The sequence below is a fragment of the Mauremys mutica genome, unplaced genomic scaffold (genome assembly GCF_020497125.1).
Source record: "Mauremys mutica isolate MM-2020 ecotype Southern unplaced genomic scaffold, ASM2049712v1 Super-Scaffold_100403, whole genome shotgun sequence".
NCBI lineage: Eukaryota > Metazoa > Chordata > Testudines > Geoemydidae > Mauremys > Mauremys mutica.
The window spans coordinates 47688-68428 of NW_025423331.1; the positions used below are offsets into that span (position 1 = coordinate 47688).

Consider the following 20741-nt stretch of genomic DNA (forward strand, 5'->3'; position numbering starts at 1 on the left):
CCAGGATCACCTCTAGAGCCCTTTTAAAATATTGGCGTTACATTAGCTAACTTCCAGTCATTGGGTACCGAAGCCGATTCAAAGGACAGGTTACAAACCATTGTTAATAGTTCCGCAACTTCACATTTGAGTTCTTTCAGAACTCTTGGGTGAATGCCATCTGGTCCTGGTGACTTGTTAATGTTGAGTTTATCAATTAGTTCCAAAACCTCCTCTAGTGACACTTCAGTCTGTGACAGTTCCTCAGATTTGTCACCTACAATTTGGCAATGTTTATGCTCCTTTCTAGGATTTGACTTCCACTTTTTAAAGGAAGACTTTTTGTCTCTCACTGCTTCTTTTACATGGTTGTTAAGCCCCGGTGGCTCTTTTTTAGTTCTTTTACTGTGTTTCTTAAATTGGGATATACATTTAAGTTGGGCCTCTATTATGGTGTCGTTAAAGTGTCCATGCAGCTTACAGGAATTTGACTTTAGTCACTGTACCTTTTAATTTCTGTTTAACTAACCCCTTCATTTTTGTATAGTTCTCCTTTTTGAAATCAAATGCCACAGTGTTGGGCTGTTGAGATGTTCTTCCCACCACAGGGATGTTAAATGTTATTATATTATGCCGTTTATTTCGAGCAACTGCAGTTATTCGGGAAAGTACAGACAGGCAGGTTTCCCCTCCCGAGGTAGGTCTCGGTTAGATAAACAATTAAGGCAAGCATTTATACCTTTTGCGACATACAGTAAGGAGCAACAACTGCATTTTGTTTGTACATATTCCTTTCTGATAGCTTACTTCTCTCAGCAATTTCTGCTACAATCTGCATTCTATTCTTATCTAACACAAGGTTGAAAACCAGCATCTCTTACAGTTCTTTTCCGCTCGCCCACACCCTGCTTGGAAGTCTCCCGTTATTAGCTGTTAGTTAAATATCTGGTAAATATCAAGTCCCTGAGAAAACACAGTTATACGAAGCAAAACGAAATCACAAACAGAAATGTCATTGGAAATTCAAAAATTAAAAAGGAAAATGCAATTCCCATCACTTCATTGTATCTGGGCCATTCCTGTATCGAGAGTACCCGCTAAGGGCCCTGTGTGCTTATGGGAAACCTGGAGGAACTCATAGCACAGCCTGGACATGAAACTCAACTGCTCCCAGGTGCCACAGTAAAACCCTTTCCCTGCTGTGATGTTGATGATTTTATGAAAATATGCTAATAGGTGTGAATATAATGTAACTGGAACATGCTTCATGCAAAAGGTCTCTTGTGCAGTATCATTACAAAGCTTATTATCTACTGTGTGTGTTCAGCCTATTTGTATGAACCGATCATTCCTGTATCTGAAGCTAGAAATATGAACTATAACTCTGAGGTCCTGTTGTAATGATACAAAGTGTGGGCCATTAATAGTGGTTTGGACTCTTGATGGCTCCCATTAACCAGGACAATTGACTGGAGATGGCTCTGTCCTGCACCATCTGTGAGTCAGGCCAGGAACAATGAAGGCTTGGGGTCTCACAGGGCATGTGGCCATGTCACCTGGTACAGGAATCCATCTTAAACCTGGGGCTTTTCCCCAGGAGAGAGACAAAAGATTCCTGCCTTGTACCAAAGCTGTTTAAGGGGGTGGAACAGAAGAAAGATGGCTGCAGTCATGAGAAATCCCCTAGCTACCACCTGAGCTGGAACAAGGACTATACCAGGTGCAAAGATTGGGCCCAGACAAGAAATAAGTCTAGTCTGCAAAATCTGAAGCAGGGAGCAGAAAACCATTGTCTTTTCTGAGGTGTGAGCTCAGGACCTACTGAGTATGAGACTGACATGCTGCTAACTATGCTAAGAAGGCCCAGGAAAATGTTTAGGCTCAGTGCATATAGGACCCTCCTACAGCAGTGACTGGGGCAGGGAAGGAGCTGGAAGAAGCAGGGAGATCCTGGTGCCCACAGACCTGTCCTGGCATCTTTCTCAGCAGCAAAGAAATCAATTTGCCCTTCCAGTGAACAATCTGCTGGAACTAATGGCAGCACAGGGGCGATGTTTCTAAAGTATGCACCCACCTCTACATTTTAGAACTTACTCTCCTTTTTCTAGTATAGCACTTTGTATATGAATTAGGCAAAACAAACTACACAGGTAAGAGAAACAAGGTCTTGAGAGAGAGCTTGAACTCATAACCCCAAGAGATGGCCCCTCTGCACTAACCAGTTGCACCCCTGAAGATGTTTTTTAAACACATTTGGGAAGCAGGCAGTTATCAGTCTCTGTGGTTCACACCTTTGCCTGGTAATTGAAAGGCTGCTGGTTCAAACTTAACTCAAGATGCGGCTTTTCAGCGATGAGCCTCCAGTACATTTTAACAGGAAGAAAATCTCCTCTATTCTGGCTTTGACCCATTTGACTCCTTCTGCCCATCTTCTCCCCCTCCCCCAGTCTCTTTCCTTCCCCACTGGGGCCATGCAGAGAGGAGCCCCAGTCACTCTCTGTCACAGAGAGTCTGTATCCCATAAAGGGAGGGAGGGGTCTCTCTAAAACATTGATAATGGGGAGGGGAGTGGTGCATGTTGTTAGGGGGAGACAGGATGGAGAACTGACAGTGGGGCACAGAGAGATTCCCCCAGATTTGGGAGATCCCCTGCTGCCCCCCATCAGCCATCTGTGAGAAGAACAACTGTGGGGGTGGGGGGTCTCCACATGCTGCCCCCGCCCCAACTGCCAACTCTGCGAACTGTGGCAATGGGAGCTGCGGGGGTGGAGTCTGTGGGCAGCGGTGCACAGAGACACCCCCGGCCCTCCAGCTTAGGGACTGCGGGTTGCTTTCGGGAGATGCCCAAGGTAAATGCTGCACCCCTCACCCTCTCCTGCAACCCCAACCCCCTGCCCCAGCCCAGACCCCACACCTGCACCCAAACTCCCTCCAAGAGCCTGCCCCCCACACTGCCTCTGGACCCCAACCCTCTGACTGAGCCCAGACCCTGCACCCAAACTCTCCCAGAGCCCAACCCCTCTCCCTCCCACAACCAAACTCCTTCCCAGAGCCTTAGGCAGGTGTGTGGGGCAGGACTTGGTCCCATTCTGGGCACCACCAAAAATTATACAAACCTGCCACCCCTGTCCAGCCCAATCTTCTGCTGATGCACCTCAGCCCACACCCGTGCAGGGTTTGAAGCTTTCATTGCTTAAATTCCAGGACACGGAGGGATTTCAGCTCCCCTTTGCCCAGAGGGAACCTTCACCCCACTCCTAACCTGGTTCTTGTCCATGGGATCACTGTAGGGGGGCTGGGTCCCTCGGTGTCTTTTCTCTCTCTAGGACAGGCCAGGGTGCAATAACTGGGGGCATCTGAGCACCCAGGACCTTCTGTGGGGCTGCCATTCCCCTTCCCCTTCTGTGGTCCCATCTGCCATTGACTCCAGCCTTTTTTCTATCCATCGTCAGCACCATCTCAAGCCAGCAGCACTCGCCTCAAAAAGACAGAGTCCTGTGGCACCTTACAGACTAACAGACGTATTGGAGCATAAGCTTCCGTGGGTGGATACCCACTTCGTCAGGTGAATGTAGTGGAAATTTGCAGGGGCAGGTATAAGTATGCAGGCAAGAACCAGTCTAGAGATAAGGAGGTTAGTTCAATCAGGGAGGATGAGACCCTCTTCTAGCAGTTGAGGTGTGATCACCAAGGGAGGAGAAACTGCTTTTGTAGTTGGCTAGCCAGGCACAGAATTCCCACTCCATTCATCTGACGAAGTGGGGATTCACCCACGAAAGCTCATGCTCCAATACGTCTGTTAGTCTAGAAGGTGCCACAGGACTCTGTCGCCTTTTACAGATCCAGACTAACACGGCTACCCCTCTGATACTCAAAAAGACAGTGTCCCCTGCTGGGAGTAAATCATTGACCCCCCTCCTCCCTGAGCACTGACTGCCCCTCTGTTTCCTTGCCTCTCAGGCTGTGCAGATGGGACCTTTCCCTCCAGTGCTGGAGGATTCGCCCTTCTCATCTACCATTGTCCCAAGCAGCACAGCGGATGGGAATCTTAAATGTACTGAGGTGACTTAGGAGCAGAACCCACCCCCGGACCTTCCATGCAATTGTCACTTGCCCCTCACTGAGCAGGACTGAAACTGATGCAGGGAGACTGGTGGGCCACATCCCCTCTGGGCATGAGCAAAGCAGCAGGGTGAAAAAATGATCATGAAGATGCTGGGGATTGAACCCAGGGCCTCGTACATACAAAGCATATGCTCAACCACTGAGCTACATCCCCTAGCAGGTTGTGTTTGCTATGGGTTACACTCAGAGCCCTCCTGTTTCCAGAGCATCCAGTGACCTATAAGCTTCACGAGAAGCCCATTCCCCTCTCTGAGGACCAATCCTGCTCTCCTGGAGGTGACTTGTTCATAGGGGTCACTTTTCAGCAGGGCCAAATTCTATGTGTGGGGCAGAGAGAGTGGCTGCCCTGGTCTCAGGGTGCAGAGATACACTCAGCCCTCTCCCTTGCATTGGGTTGGGGGTGCGGCAATCCCCTGCTGCAAGGTCATAGTGGGGGATGCTGTGAGCAGCGCAACACCTCACCCTGGTGGCAGAAGTGGTGTGTGGAGCTCCAGGTGTTTCTAGGATCTGCTATTTCCACCTGCCTGTAAACTCTAGCTTTCCCCAGCACATTCACTGCGGTGCAATTGGGTCACTGTTTCCATGACTGAACAACAAAGAATGGCTCCCAGTTTCCCTTCTATCGGCAGCAGGATTAGCCTGTGTCGGTGGTTAATGAGGTGGATCTAGTTGTAGATTATTCGTTCCCCACCTTGACAATTCACACAGTCCCTTTCCCAGGCAGATTCCCAGCACCTCAGTGATCCTGGTAGCAGGGTTGGGTCCTGAGATTTTCAGGGTTCTTTTCCCCTCCACCTGGAGTGAACTCAGCTTTTTCCCCATCCCAGACAATCCATGAAATAGCAGCAGCAGCATAAAGAAAGAGGGGAGAGAACATCTCACGGCCAGGGCTGGATGTGCCCACAGCCCCCTGCTTGTCCATTGTTTCCATGGAATTTGGCCCCCTGCTTTGCACAAGGGACAGAGAAAGATCTTGCTGTTCCTGTGTCTGTGCAAAGAAAATTGTGCTTCTGTATGAAAGAGAGGCGGGAAATGGCCCCATGATGGGGCAATAGCCTCAGGGTTAAGAGCAAAGGACAATGATGGGAAGGTTCACAATTGACTCAGTAGTTGCATACAAAGGTGCACGTTTGGCAGTTACATTGGGAAATTCTGGCTCCTTCTCAGGCTCAGGTTGGCCACCCCGGTCTAAGTGTAGAAGTGACAACATTTAAACTTGAAAGAGGGGCCAATTTCCCCATCATTTCACACTTTTACACCCAAACACGATGACTTTCTGAATGAACCCTCCTCGTTCAGCCAGAAGATCTTGGGGTGGATGTAGGAGTCACTGGGTAAAATTCTCTGGACTCTGTTCTGAATCAGGTCAGAGCAGAGGTACCTAGTGATCTAGTCTGGCTGTAAAATCTATAGATCAACACCATTAATATGAAATTAATCCTCAGAAACAGCTGTTCCCCACCCAGACCCCAGCAAAGGACTCTCCAGGGAAGGGGCTGTTGAGGAAGGAAAGAAGGAAGAAGTCCTTCTCCCCCTGGAGGAACTGGGCTCTGCGCTTTGGACAGAAAGGAGGGGAAGGAAATGGCCACACGATGGCAGCAGAACCTAAGAAATGAAGCACAATAGGCTTATGTCCACACTGCAATGAAACACCCAGAGCTGCCCCATACCAGCTCAGGCTCCTGGGGCTTGGGCTGTGGGGTGGTAAATTTGCAGTGTAGACATCTCGGCTCAGGCTCAATAATGGGCTCTGATACCTCATAAGGCTGGGAGGGAGTGTAGCAAGTAAAAAAGGTAGAACGGCAGTGGAGTATTACCCTGGTCTCAATGGCATTTCTCCATTGGTCTGTCTGCTTTGGGGCAGGGACAATAACACGTCCTGCTGCAGTCGTTATTTCAAAGGGTGGTTTAGGATATTCATTCTCACACATGGTGCACAAAACAGGACTCAACCCTCGGCATAAACTAAACGAGCTGCCCACAGATTCTGGCAGCCACAATGAGGCATTTGGTGTGAGAGCTCAGATCTGCCCCTGTCCCACAGGGACGGGGTCATCTGTGAGGGGACTGGGCCACTGACCTACCAGCTCCTAACTCCCAAACTTTCAGTAATATCATCAGTGCCTGTGAGTGTAATTTAAACCATCAAAACAGTCATAGTGGGCTAGACCATAGTCTGGACTTTGGGTCTGGAAAAGAGCTGCCACAATCCATAGACCAGGTTGTTATATAACATGCACATGGATTTTAACCCTTCACATACAGTAATGGGAAAGTTCTTGGTTCAGGCTTGTAGCAGTGATGGAATAAACTGCAGGTTCAATAAACAGCTGGGATGGGTCATTCAGTCCTTTGTACAGAGCTTCAGTTTGTAGCAAAGTCTCTCCAGAGGTATGAAGCAGGATTGAAGACAAGATGGAGATGAGGTATCAGCCTTTTATAGTCTCTTGCCATGTGGTCTTTGCTTTCTTTGTCCCAAGGACACTCTGTCCAGCACGTGGCATAGAAAAACCTTAGAGTTCTGTCCATAGGCAGGTCCCTGCAGACCTTGCTGAGTTACAAGGCGTATCTGCCTTCTCTCAGTGGGTCGATTGTGTAGCTGATGGTCTTTAATGGGCCATCAAGCAGGCTAGGCAGAACTGACACCAACTTGTCTGGCTGGGGTGTTTCCCGGAAGCAGAGCACAAGTTTGAAATATGGACAGAACAGAGCCAATACTTATAACATCAACTACAAAAATGATACACATCTAGAGATAGCATCATTATAATCAACCAATCAGAACCTCTCCATAGACCCCTTACATGACAACCTTTCTACAATATTGGCTGCAAATATAGAACAGTGGTCACAACGGTGATCTATACAGTTACAGATTATGTCAGTAACGCCACAGGAGGTGACACGGCATCAGTGAGACTGATACTGGAATAGCCTCCAGATTTGATGTCCTCATTTGAAAAAGATGTTGTGAAATTGAAGCTGGGGCAGCAAAGAGCCACCAAATGTCCTGAGGGCTGGAGAAAAATGCCTTCTAGTGAGCTACTGAAAGAGCTCAACCTGTCCAGCTTATCAAAAGAAGATTGAAAGGTGACTTCATTGAAGTGTTGAAGTGCATTAATGGAGAGAAAAGATTGGATAATAAAGGGCTTTTTAGTCTAGCAGAGAAAAGCATAACAAGACCCAATGTCTGGAAGGTGAAAAGAGACAAATTCATAATACAACTAAGGCACAAAGATTCAACAGTGAGGATGATTGACCACAGGAACAAGCTACCAAGGAAAGTGGTGGATTCTCCATCTCTTGATGTCATTTCATGAAGACTAGATGCCTTTCTGGAATGTGTTTGCCCCCAAAGTAGCTCTTGTGTCATACAGGAGGCCTGTGATATGCAGGGGGTCAGATTAGATGCTCTAATGGTCTCTTCTGGCCATAAAGGCCATTACTGAAAAACTGAGTGTAGCATTGAGAGCAGCATCTGATGTTTTCCTGTCTAGCCGGCTTGCTGCCTAGAACGAACGCTCCTTGATAGGGGTGATCCACAGGGAGTAGCTCAAACCTCCAAAGTGCCTGGCCAGGGGCAGGCCATTGGCACAGCAAGGGAGGGGTGCGGCAGTGACATCACAAAGGCCTTTTGCAGGACCTCAGACTATTGGTCCAAGTTGGTGGGGAGGTGGTGACCTCACAGAGAGATGCTGACATCAGCCAGGCAGGACAGGGGTGAGGGGCCAGGGAAACCTCAGAGACCCCTGTGGCTTTGCTCCAGCAAGTCTCCTTCTCCAGGTCTCTCTCTGAGGACTGAGAGAGTATTCGGGTTCACGGACGTGAGCGCCAGGAGGAACCTCTATCGAGTTTTCTCCTTCCCCTTTAGTGATTTTACTAGAAAACAGCCGTCCCTGTTTAGAAGGTAAGAGCCTCCTGGAGGTTTGAAACCTGTTCAGTCTGATCCATCTGGTGACAGTTGAATTCTAGGCATGGAAAACACGAGCTTAAGGAGGCAGAATGTTATTCTGCACCTGGGATTTTGTCCCTTAGAATCACTGGGGTCATTGGGGTTTGTCCTTTTTGTTTCCCCTTTTCCTCCCTCCCTCCTTTCTCTTCGTCTCTTGCTTCTTTTGTCCTTTTTCCTGTTCCCCTCCCAACACCAGGAGGGTGTGTGTGTGTGTGTGGCGGGGGAGTGCTCTGCAGCTCCCACTGTGGGAGGTCCACACAAAAATGTGGGGCTGAAATAGTGCTCGGGCAGTGATCCCCACCAGTGACCTGGGCCATCCTTTGGGCTCTCTGGTGAGAACCCTCAGCCTCCCGTCCTCAGTCTCTACCCTGATTGGCTGAGCAGGGGGTTATTGACAGGGAGGAGACTCAGATCCTTGTTGTTCTCTTTTAAGACCAAGGAAATAAGTCAGAACCAGTTCTGTGTTTGATGAATTTTGCTGCTTCTCTGCATTAATGGTCTCTGAGCAGTTCATGATTCTCTCTAACATTGCAGTTCTCCTCAAATACTTGCTGAATAATTCCTGTGCACTGTTGTTGGTCTGGAGCTCATCTGAGAGCATTTTATTCAGGTCATTCAGTGTCTGAAATTCAAGATCCGATGGTTAGTTTGAAAATCAGGGCTCTTGGGTCCTATTCCCAACTCTGCCACTGACTGGCTGTGTGACCTCAGACAACTCAATTCTCCTTTCTCAGCCTGAGCTTCTCCCTCTTTCAAGTAGGGATAATAATGATCCGCTCCTACCTACCTCACGGTGCGTGGAGGCAGGGCTGGCTCTAGTTTTTTTGCCACCGAAAGGAAAAAAAAATTTAGCTGCTCCCACCCACACCCTCCTGCTGCCCAACCCCTGGGCTCCCCCCCCCCCATTTGAACCCTCTGCTGTCCCCGCTCTGGGCCTCCCCCCACCCACAGCCCCCTGCTGCCCCAGTCCTGGGCTCTCCCCCCCCACACACACACCCCTGCCACCCTAGCCCTGGGCTCTGCCCCCCTGACCTGCACCCTCCTGCCGTGGGCTCTCCCGCACACATGCCCCATGTTGCCCCAGCTCTGTGCTCCCCCCCTCCCCACCAGTGCTCCCCCACCCACACACCCTCTGCTGCCCCAGCCCTGGGCTCCCCCTCCCCCACCTGTACCCTATGGGTGGCGTAATTTTATATTTTTGCATTGGGTGCAAAAATAGCTAGTTACAGCTCTGGGACCCCATATTGCGCTAGGTGCTGTACAATCCCTGGCCAACACTGGGACACCCAGGGGGTCCCCCTCAATTTCCCTGAGCCTCTGCTGCCCAACTGCTTCTGACTCCATCTGGATCACCCCCCCCCCCCCCCCCAAAAACCCACCTTTCCAAACAGTCCTCCTTTCCCTGCCCCCTAATTCTGCTTTCACACCCTGGACCCATCTCCTCTCTTCGTCCCTCCCCCCAGGTGAGCAGAGATGGAGGCAACTTCAGCCACTGGAGCCAGCCCCAGTGAGCGCTGCAGCCTGCCCGGGGGGGTGTTTGCAGACACAGGAAGGGAGCAGCTGGGAGCGGTGGGTGCTGGGAAGAAGGAGGCAGGAGAACAAATCCCAGCGGTGGGGGGCAGCTCCTGGAGGCGGGGCTCTGGCACAGCCCGGGGGCGGGGCTCTGGCACAGCCTGGGGGCGGGGCAGCTCCTGTGGGCGGGGCTCTGGCACTGGCCAGGGGCGGGACTCTGGCGCAGAGTGGGGGCGGGGCAGCTCCAGGGGGCGGGGCTCTGACACAGCCTGGGGGCGGGGCAGCTCCTGGGGGCGGGGCTCTGGCACAGCCCAGGGGCGGGGCAGCTTCTGGGGGCGGGGCTCTGGCACATGGTGACGCAGGAGCCCGGGCTCAGCAGCTGCTCCCTGGTGGCCACGTGCTGCCAGCAGCGCTGGAGCCGCCCGGGCCGGAGCGGAGCCGCTGTTCTCAGCTGCAGCAGGAGCTGCCCCCGGCCCCGCTGGGCTCCAGGTGGGGACAGAGCCTGGGGCCCGGGGTTCCCCTGGGGGCGGCTGGCGGGAGGGGTGAGGCCGGAGCTGCGGGCGGGGAAGGGCGGGGGGGCAGGCGGGGGGTTGATCGGTCTCTGGGCACCAGGGGAGCCCCGGGGCAGAGTGTGTGTGTGAGTGTCCCGGGCCCAGGCGTGCGCAGGGGGGGAGCCCCGGCACCCCAATGCCCTGAGCCCCGGCTGGGGAGGCTGCTCCCCTCCTCCCGTGGGGGCTCTGGGGGGGGAGGAGGCTGCAGGTGGGTGCTCAGCCCCCCCGGGACTGACCTGCTGCCGGCAGCTTGTGGTGCCTCCTCCGCGGAGCTTTTCCCCGGGGGCGGCCTGGGCACAGCTGCGATCAGATGCTTGCTGGGCAGGCTCCGCTCCGCTGCTCCCCCCCCCCACTCCTGGGGGGCTGAGTGAGTCCCCCCCCAAACAGCCCCAGGGGTCGGTGGGGGGGGGCGGGGCCAGCAGCAGCAGCAGAGTCCCCCCCCCCCGCTCCCCTGGGGCTGCCCCGTCCCGCCCGGGCTGGGGCCTCTGCCAGGGCCCCCGCGTGAGTCGCTGCTCCCTGCCCGCCAGGCTCGGCTCCGGCCACAGCAGCGGCGGGTGCCCCGGGGAGCCCGGCTGGGCTGGGGCAGGGGGAGGTTTGGGGGCGGAGAAGCTCCAGATACCGGCAGAAGCCGCGGGGGGGAGAGGAGCCGAGCTGGCGGGGGGGAGGAGAAGCCCCGGGCCCCTGCAGGAGCTGCAGTGGGGGGGGGCGATGGAGGGGGCGAGGAGCCACCCTGGGGCAGGCAGGAGAACCCCGGACCGTGGCAGAAGATGTGGGGCTGAAGTCCCCGGCTCGGGAGCACCAGCCACCTTAGTGGCACAAGTTGCAGGGCTGAAGCCCTGACCCCTCTCTGTGTGGAGCTGGCCTGAGCCCCTCTCGCTCCCATCCCCCCCTGTGGAGCTGGCTCCCACTCTCCGGCTGTGGAGAAATTCAGCCCCAATCTCCCCATGTTGGTATCTCCATTCCCCTCCCTCCCCCACATCACCCAGCCATGGATGGATTTAGCCCAGGAGGTAGGGTCAGTGTTGGCCCCATTGGGCAGGTGGGATCTAGGGCACAAAGAGGTGAAGTGACTTTCCCAAGGCTGAGCAGGGAGTCTGTGGCAGAGCAGAGACTCAAACCCAGAACACCTGAGCCTGAGTCCTGTGCCGCAACCTTCCCCCCGAAGGAGAGGGAACCTCCTCTGCCACTTTGAGTGTGTGGGTGGGAGCAGCCACTAGACAGAGCTGCCAGGAGGTGGGGAGGGGGGTTGGGGGTGATTAGGGGTTGGGGGGTCTCTGGAGGGAGTGGTCAGGGGAGAAGGAACGGGGGGGGTTGGATGGGTTGAGGGTTTGGGGGGTGCCTAGTGGAGGGTGGTGGGGGGTCGGGGCAAGCAGGGAGCAGAGGGAGTTGGATGGATCGGGAGTTCTGGGGGTCCTGTCATGGGGTGGGGAGCAGTTGGATGGGGCGTGGGAGTCCCGGGGGTCTGTCTGGGGGCGGGGGTGTGGATAAAGGGTCAGGGGGACGGGTAGGGTCCTAGGGAGGCAGTTACAGTGGGGGGGTCTCAGGAGAGGGCAGTCAGGGGACAAGGAGCAGGGGGGTTGGATGGGTTGAGGGTTCGGGGGGTGCCTGTCGGGCGGTGGAGCGGGATTGGAGCAGGCAGGGAGCAGAGGGGGTTGGATGGATCGGGATTTCTGGGGGCTGTCGGGGCGGGGAGCGGTTGGATGGGGCGTGGGAGTCCCGGAGATCTGTCTGGGGACAGGGGTGTGGATAAGGGTCAGGGGGACAGGTAGGGGGTAGGGTCCTAGGGAGGCAGTTACAGTGGGGGGGTCTCAGGAGAGGGCAGTCAGGGGACAAGGAGCAGGGGGGGTTGGGGGTTCTCAGGGGGACAGGAAGTGGGAGGCAGTGGATGGGGTGGGGCTAGGGCGGGGCTCCCTGGGTGCACACCCTAATGAAATGTGCTGCACACGCCTATGGTCACAGGGGTGAGCTACTCGCATCCTTTTCCTGTTTGTGCCTTTTCTTTCCATCTCAAAACCTGAGAACAATTCTCTCTGGTTCTTCCCCGTCTCTCTCCCCTCCCCACATGTGGCTAGAAAATCCAAGGAGATTCCCTCATTTTCCCTAAAATTACTGACTCTCTAGTCTCTTATTTTCCCTATTTTCTCTGTAATTCTTCAATTCTCCTCAGCTTTGGGATGTGAACCCAGCCCGTTTATCTGCAGCAATTTGTCCTTGGGTAGGTGGAATTTGCTGTCCTGTTTCACTCCCCCAGCGTGGGTGGTGGTTAGTAGGTGCTGGCTGGGGGAGCCCGCAGACACGGCTGCCTCTGCGGGGGGGAGATGGGGGGGCCGATCTCTGCCAGCGACAGGACATGGCCGCACAGGAGGGGAAGGGAGGAGCCAGTGTCCCTATGGAGCCTGCCCAGCCCCTTTGGTTCTGCTCCTTTCCAGCATTTTGTTCAGAGACTTTATTACTGGGGAGGCTGAAAAATCTCCCTGTGGGCTTAGCCTGGCAGGAGGGGCCAGGTCTCCCCTGCAATAAAGAGCTGGAGCATGTTCCCAGCATGGCAGAACCTAGGCTGTGTCTCTGCAGGGAAAGATCCTGGGGGAATCGTGATGTGACATGAACTGAAGCCTGTTCTGAAACCTCCACAACTGCCCTTCTCGCCCTGCCAGACTGCAGGATGTCGTTCATGTTTCGCTCCAGCTCATCCCATCCTCCCATGGGACAGGGAAGGGAAATGGCTGCAGTGGAGCCAGCTCAGGTAGGGATTATGGGGGGTTGCTGGTGGGTTCCTGCTGGAGGGAGAGGGACACCAAATGCACAGGAGGTGGGAGGCTTGGGCAGCCTGGTTTGGGGGTTGGAGTTTGCCAAAAAATTCCCAGGGTGGAGAATGGGAGGAGGCCAGGGTGTAGCAAACCTGTTGGGACTTGTTCAATATGCGGCTTCCATTCTAGGAACAGACCCACGAGGTAAGCGGGTGGAAATGCTCTAATTTGTGGAACAGGAAACAACCCCCCCTAGGTGGGGCTAGGAAAATTGGCCAGTCTCTCAGGGCTGGAGCCCGACCTGATTAACCAGCGGCTGCTGTGAGATGTGAGGGGCACCCACCAGGGAGGCTTGGGGGGGTTCTTAACCTTTTTCTTTCTAAGGCCCCCAACGTGCTATAAAAACTCCACGGCCCTGCATGTGCCTGGTTCTCTGCATAGAAAAGCCAGGGCTGGCGTTAGGGGGCGGCAACCAGGGCAGTTGCCTGGGGCCCCATGTGACAGGCCCCCCCGCAAAGCTAACTGCTCAAGCTTTGGCTTCAGCCCCTGGTGGCAGGGCTCACGGCCCCCAGGCTTCAGCCCCAGGCAGGGAGGTTTGGGCTTTCTGCCCTGGGCCCAAGCGAGTCTGACACAGGCCCTGCTTGGAGGCCCCCCCTGAAACCTGCTCGCAGCCCCCCAGAGGTCCAGGGACCCCTAGCTGAGAACCGCGGCCTTAGGGGATGTGCCCCTCCCCCATACCCAGCTCCAGGGCTGGCCTTAGAGAAAATGGGGCCCTGGGTGAACTTGTAATTTGGTGCCCCCCACCCCCCCCGGCCCCCATGGGCTCCCCACCATCATGTCCAGACCCTGGTGCCTCCCTCTAGGGCTTAATTTGTATTGAAAGAGGCGCCAGAGCTCAGCCCTGGCACAAATTCAGCACTGGCAGGGTGGCCTCCCAGCGGCGGCTGCTGGCCGAGCGCCCAGCTCTGAAGGCCATGCCACTGCCAGCAGCAGCGCAGAAGTGAGGGTGGCCTGGTGTGTGGTGTATTGTGCAGCCTTTTATTTTATGTAAAGTGCAGTTTGTAATGTGGCATTACACCTCCGCGGGGTCGGCTCTGGTGGCGACAGTTTCAAGCTTAACAGAGTGAAAGTCGCCTCTGCTACTTGCTTCAAATGTACAGTCTCTAGGAACACACAGAGACCAAGGGTAGTGACCACACAGACACTCACAAGCACAAGGTCTAGTCGGTTTTACAAGTATTATTAAAGTTACAGTTAAGGTTATGACTCCCCAAGCGCAGAGAAATTCTATAAAGACCTGTGCAAAAGTTACAACTCTAGTTCCACTCACATCCTGACAATAGTATTAGGGTCTGATGTGTCTCTCATGGATTGATCATCAGTAGAGGGATGGTTCCTGCTGGAGTTTCACGCAGGGAGCTCAATTTTCCTGCTCTGGGCACCCCCTTTATATAATGTGATTCTGATTATACCTCATTAGCATTGACACACGACCTGTATCCTGTGGTTACGGCACATTTGGAAACAGAGGTGCCTTTACAGAATTTTTTTATTTAAAATTAATCTTCCGGCTAATTTTTCACCCTGTTCCCACTTGGTACCTCTTTTCCCATCATCTTAGGGCATCGGGTTATTCCTCAGCCGTTTACTTATGTCAGCACACAGGAGGCTCCTGGGAGCAACTTGGCCGGGGCAGCTCCAAGTGGGGCGAGGGGGCAGGGCTGCAGGAAGAGCTGCAGGGGCAGACAGCTGAAGAGAAGTGGGGGGAGGAGAGACAGGACACCCCTGCTGGAGGAACCCCCTCAGCACGGCCCCCCTGGACCATCATGTCATCTGCCCCCCCACTGAGTCTGGCCCCGTCCAGCTCTTCACAATGAGAACAGCGCTGGGCTCCCTGCCAGCGAGCTCTCCCTGCACCTGCCAGGGCCTCCATCTCCTGTGCCCGTCTGTGGCTAGTAGGGGGGGGATGGCTCTGCTGGGAGAGACAAGGGGCTCTCGCTTCGTCCCCTCCCCCTGGCGTTTCCTGGATGCTCTGAGCGGGGTGGGGGTGGGACTCTGCCTGTGAGCCACCCAGAGCTTCCATTTGATTGGCTCCTCTGCCCCATGAGTGTGGGGCGGTGAGTGGGGCAGCAGGTCCTGAGTGTTGGACTCTTGCTCTTTCAGGGGCCGGTGACCGAGGATGTGTCTGTGTATTTCACCAGGGGAAAGGGGGCTCTGCTGGACCCCACTGAGAGAGCCCTCTACAGGGATGTCATGCAGGAGAACTATGAGACGGTGACCTCGCTGGGTAAGGAGTCCTGTCCGCTCAGTTATTAGAAGCTGTGGGGTCTCTAAAGAACCTGAGAAGTAATAACTTTATACCTTTATTCGTCATACAAGTTTCCTTGCCCCCACTTTTTTGCCTTATCTCCCACCCACTAGAATAATTTTTAGACACTTGTCATCAGTCATTTTAAAATTGCATTTAATGTGTCCTTATTGGCTACATCAATAACTGTAGGTTTCATGCCTTTTCCTCATTTTAAGAGGAAAATATGCCTCCTGTAGAATTCTAAATTGAGTAAATAGGTGTGTGACTCATGCATGGCTTGTGTGACAGTCAGATGAGCTCCTCTTTTGATAGGAGAGCGTATAACATTGTCATTCAGGAGCCCAAAGGTGAAAGGAGAACAGAGCCATGTGAGATGAGGAGAAGGGGGGGAGTAGATAATTCTGGGGTGCCAGGACATGGGGCGGGTGTGTGCAGGGATAGAGGTAAGATGGAGAAAGGAGGGATGAGGTTGTGAGAGACGAGGAGGGAACGGAAGATGCTCCCAAGGTGCCGGGAGGTGATGCCAGTTGAGAGTAAAGGGAAGAAGCGGAGGGGAGTGTGGGGGAAGGGCACTCAGGAAATGGGTTGGGTGGGTCAGTGGGAGGGAGGAGAGGTTTGGGGATCCAGAGCTGTGGGGGATCCCAGACCTTTAACCCCAAATCCCTACCCAAGCCTTGTTCTAGAGCCTACACTCCAGTTTTCTTTCTGTTCAGTTTCACTTATATACATGTTTTCCCCAAATATTATTATCTTAACTCTTGACCTCCCTCTCCCACTCATTACGCCCTCCCCGTATAACCTCCCCATCTCTGTGCACAGTGACCCCGGCCACCGACCCTGAGTCCTTGCTGCATCCTCCCTCCCAGAGCAGGGCCCCTACCCAGGCACAAATGGGCACTTTGTTGATGATGTCACAGCCTGGTGGTGTAGCCTGTACAATTTTTACACCTATAAGATGACGTGTTGGGGCACAACTTGCCCTTGTACATGGCTACTCACAGTTAATTGAGAAGATGAAATTGGGTGAGAAACACAGAAACTTGATTGAATGGAGACAGTTATAACTGAAATCATAGGCAAGGATCAATCTACATAATGTACCCGTTGCCGAATTGCTGCCGAATCCACGGGACCGGCGGACCTCCCGCAGGCAAGCCGCCGAAGGCTGCCTGACTGCCGCCCTCACAGGGACCACCCGGGCGGCCCCCGCGGCTTGCCATCCCGGGCACGTGCTTGGATAGGGACTCACATGCCTCTCCTTTTTCACCAGGGTGTGAGGATTGCAGCTTGTCCTCCACTGTGTTCACTGGACTAATGTCCAGTTCCTGTGCGTTGCTTTCTCTCCAGGGGCTGTGAGCAGTGTGTGTGTGAGAGAGGTGGGAATTTTGGTGATACTTGTATGATGCCAATACACACCTCAGTTTCCATGTATGGTTGGTATTGCTGTGATTATAAAAAGCAGGAGACATGGGGTGTTTTGTCACGTAGCTGTCATGGGGTGATATGAATGGGTCATTAAGGACAGGCTGGGACCAACCTACATCAATGGAATACCCGACAGAGACAAGGGAATGATTGTCACCTGTCCATGGGAGGATCTCCGCTTGGCTGAGTGAAGCACACATGGACTCGTTACATTTTTTGGGAGCAGGAATAACTGGGCTCGCAGACGCAGGGAGCTCTACTGGAGCAAAGACAAATGGACAGGTGCAGTTAAAGGAAACCAAAGCGTTTTCTACAGCAGCCTGGCTCAAGGGCATTGGTCAGTATGGACTATATTGTCTTCTTTGCTTCCCTGTGCTAATCTAAGGACTTTCCAGTGCTGTGTTTCGGTTCACTAATGAACCGTGCTATGTTTTAACAGTCTGCCCAGTGCCACAGCAAAAACTTGCTCTGTGCATTGACTGAGGAACAGTCTCTGAACAGGAGTGTCGTTCAGCTGGACCTGCTGGCACAGCTCACAGGTTGAAGTAGGAGTGTTGAAGCCAGAGGACTATTTAAAAGCCCAGGCATTGCACAGATCCCATGGATCCATGACAGTGCCAGTGTGCCTAATGGGGAAAGGATATAAAACAAGACAAGGAACTAAATGCATATTTTGCATGGTCCCCTCATCAGTGCTCGTGGGAATCCCTGATCATTTTCAACGTGTATTAAAATCTTCCTTAAAAGCTCACCTCTTAGTTATCAGGTCATGTCAGTTATGTTAGAGGCCTCCCGCTTCCCTGGTTCTTGTCACGCAGACAGCAAGCAGCAAAAGACCAGAAGTCCGAAGCGCAGACAATGCCATGTTTATTGGGGTTAGTTTCTAAGCAAGCATATTCCGAAGCCCTTCACACCAGTCGGGCTTATCTCTATACGCCCATAGAGTCTGTTCCCCAGTGTTTCCTTCCCAGCTCTGATGCCGCAGAGCCTTGCCTGTGTTCCTGTTCCACGTTCCCCCCGTTAACAAACATGATTCCAATTTCCCTTCCCCCTCCTGTTTATATAGTAATATTCTCAGCTATACGTTAACCAATCATTGTACTGAAATTTAATGAACCAATTCTAACAGATTGTAACATAATTATCTAACCAATTATATCCCACTACCCTAATTAACTTACACCTAGCAAAATTAATTATACAGCAGACAGAAACAATTAGAGAACCAGACAGATTAACAATGGAAAATTGTGAGACGTAAATATAAAGCAATACAGAAATGAGTTTCACAACCATTGAGAAGTGATTTCTTGCCAGACCAGCTGCTGTCAAACTAAGTTTTCTTTAACCATCTTAAGATCTGTTTCTTTATCTGGTGGTGATGGGTGCTATCAGGACAGGATCATCTTCCTAACAGCCCAATAGCACCTTATTTCAGTGTGACTGGTTTGGGATGTGAGGATGTGACCCTTCGCTTCCTAGCTTATGGCTGCCCCTGCTGTTTAGCCAAAGGCCTTAGCCTAAGAACAAGGCCTCAGACGGTCACAGTAAGACAAGGCCCTTACAAATACAGACAGTGATTTTGATTCTTTGTTTTTATACCCCTGTAAGTAGCTAAGTGATAAAAATACACCTAAGTTCTTAAACTATAGGCTTTACAGGCAGGCCTGAATATCTCTATTCTAACAGTGGGGTCTATCCCTTCCCCCGTTCTGTGTCTGTCTTGTGTATTTAGATTGTAAATTCTTCAGGGCATGGCCCAGCTACTATTCTCTGTTGTACTTTGCCTAGCACAATGGGGACCCACTGTTAGTTTGTTCTTAGGCATGAAGGTAATGCATATGATTAACAACTCTCCTGCCACTTTGAGCCAAGGAAGCTGGCCTTGGGATGTTACTGCTTAAAAATGAGCTGGGGGTAAAACCATGGAATATTCTTTCTGACAAGTATCCCACAAATTCCACTGACCTCCCTTGTTTTCTTTGCCTGGAGTAGGGCTTCCAGATTCCAAACCTGATGTGATCTCGCAGCTGGAACGAGGGGAAGAGCCGTGGGTCCCAGATCTCCAGGGCTCTGAGAAAGAAGTGCTTCCAAGAGCTGCCTTCACAGGTAGGGAATTGGTTAAACCAACTCAAAAACTGTCTGTGAATTCAGGAAACATTTGGGATGCCCTACAAAGACCCTGTGAGCTCTCCAAGTTCAGGATTGTTCCCTGCAGATGTGGAATCATTAGGCAGATGTGACTCATGGCTTCCCACCTATACTCTGACAAGTGGCATCAGGTCCCTGCCCAATGTAGCTTTCCCCAGAATGTTCTGGTGAGATGCGGACTAAAGCTGATCCTTTCCTCTCTCCTCTGGGGAAGGGGTTGGGGAAAACCAGCTCCTGATCGGTTTGATCTCTCCCACGCATATTTTGGTTTGTTCATCCCTTTTTCCGTTCCTCTCTCTGACATTTCCTTTCTCTCCGGTGCAGGGAGTGACCTATGTCTGGATTCTCTCTGTATCCCATCAGGTGTTGGGCTGGTGAGTGAGAATGAGGAGCAGAAACCCCAGCAGGAAGATGCTGAGCAAGTAGAACCACATGGAACGTTGTCAGGAAGATCCAAAGGGAATGTTTCCGGGAGTTGTGCACTCCCAGAAAAAGAAACAGCCTGTGAGACTCAGCAGAGGTCAGAAGAAAACTTAAGTAGCCTCTCAGACCTTATTCCATACGAGAGAATCAACTTGGAAGAGACACGCTACACATGCCATGAGTGTGGGAAAAGCTTCAATGGGAGCTCAGACCTTGTCACTCATTAGAGAATACACAGAGGAGAGAGACCCTACATGTGCTCTGAGTGCGGGAAAAGCTTCAGTCAGAGCTTTACCCTTATCACACACTGGAGAGAAACCCTACATGTGCTCAGAGTGCGGGAAATGTTTCAATCAAAGCTCTGCCCTTATCACACATCGGAGAATCCACACAGGTGAGAAACCTTATGGATGTTCTGAGTGCGGGAAACGCTTCACTGATAGTTCAGCCCTCATATCACATCAGAGAATCCACATAGGGGAGATGCCCTATACATGCTCTGAGTGCGGGAAGCGCTTCAATTGGGGCTCACACCTTATCACACACAGGAGAATCCACACAGGTGAGAAACCTTATGGATGCTCTGAGTGCGGGAAACGCTTCACTGATAGTTCAGCCCTCATATCACATCAGAGAATCCACACAGGGGAGATGCCCTATACATGCTCTGAGTGCGGGAAGCGCTTCAATTGGGGCTCACACCTTATCACACACAGGAGAATCCACACAGGTGAGAAACCTTATGGATGCTCTGAGTGTGGGAAAAGCTTCAGTCAGCACTCCCACCTTATCACACATTGTAGAATCCAAACAGGAGAGAAGCCCTACACGTGCTCTGAGTGCGGGAAAACCTTCAGTTGGAGCTCACACCTTATCAGGCATCAGAAAATCCACGTAAGAGAGAACTGTAATAAATGCCTTGACTAGGGCTGAGCAAAGATTTTATTTTTAAAATCACATTTGCTAATTCCCGCATAGTGATCTTTTGCACCATCTTCACCGTAGTAGCTCAGCTCCCCCAGATGAGTTGCCTGCTTCTGCCTTTTCCAGCTCACCCTTCTTTGGGGTCAGTCCTATGATCTTGTCTATTGAGCCGTAGGAGTGTATGTCATAGAACCATAGAATATCAGGGTTGGAAGGGGCCTCAGGAGGTATCTAGTCCATTCCCCTGCTGAAATCAGGACCAACCCCAACTAAATCAACCCAGCCAGGCTTTGTCAAGCCAGGCCTTAAAAATCTCTCAAGATGGAGATTCCACCATGTCCCTAGGTAACTCATTCCAGTGCTTCACCACCACCTTAGCAAAATTAGTTTCTTAATATCCAACCTAGATGGCTCCCACTGCAACGTGAGACCATTGCTCCTTGTTCTGTCATCTGCTACCACTGAGAACAGCCGAGCTCCATCAGCTCCAGGTGGGGGGAGAGGTTTGATTCCCAACAAGCTACAGTGAGGCAAAAACTACCTGTGCCTGACAGCCACTAGGGCTGTACATGGCGTTGGCTGCTCAAGTTAGTGATCTTGGGGTAAAAAGACAATTATAGTTGTAGAGCAGATGTAGCCCA

General features: G+C 52.5%; 1 non-coding gene across 1 annotated transcript; it reads right to left on the minus strand.

Annotated features, from left to right (window-relative positions):
* Positions 1 to 4186: 4186 nt before the first annotated feature.
* On the minus strand, positions 4187 to 4258 carry TRNAT-UGU. Its single transcript has one exon. It is a non-coding gene; the product is annotated as a tRNA-Thr (tRNA).
* Between the last annotated feature and the right edge of the window lie 16483 nt (positions 4259 to 20741).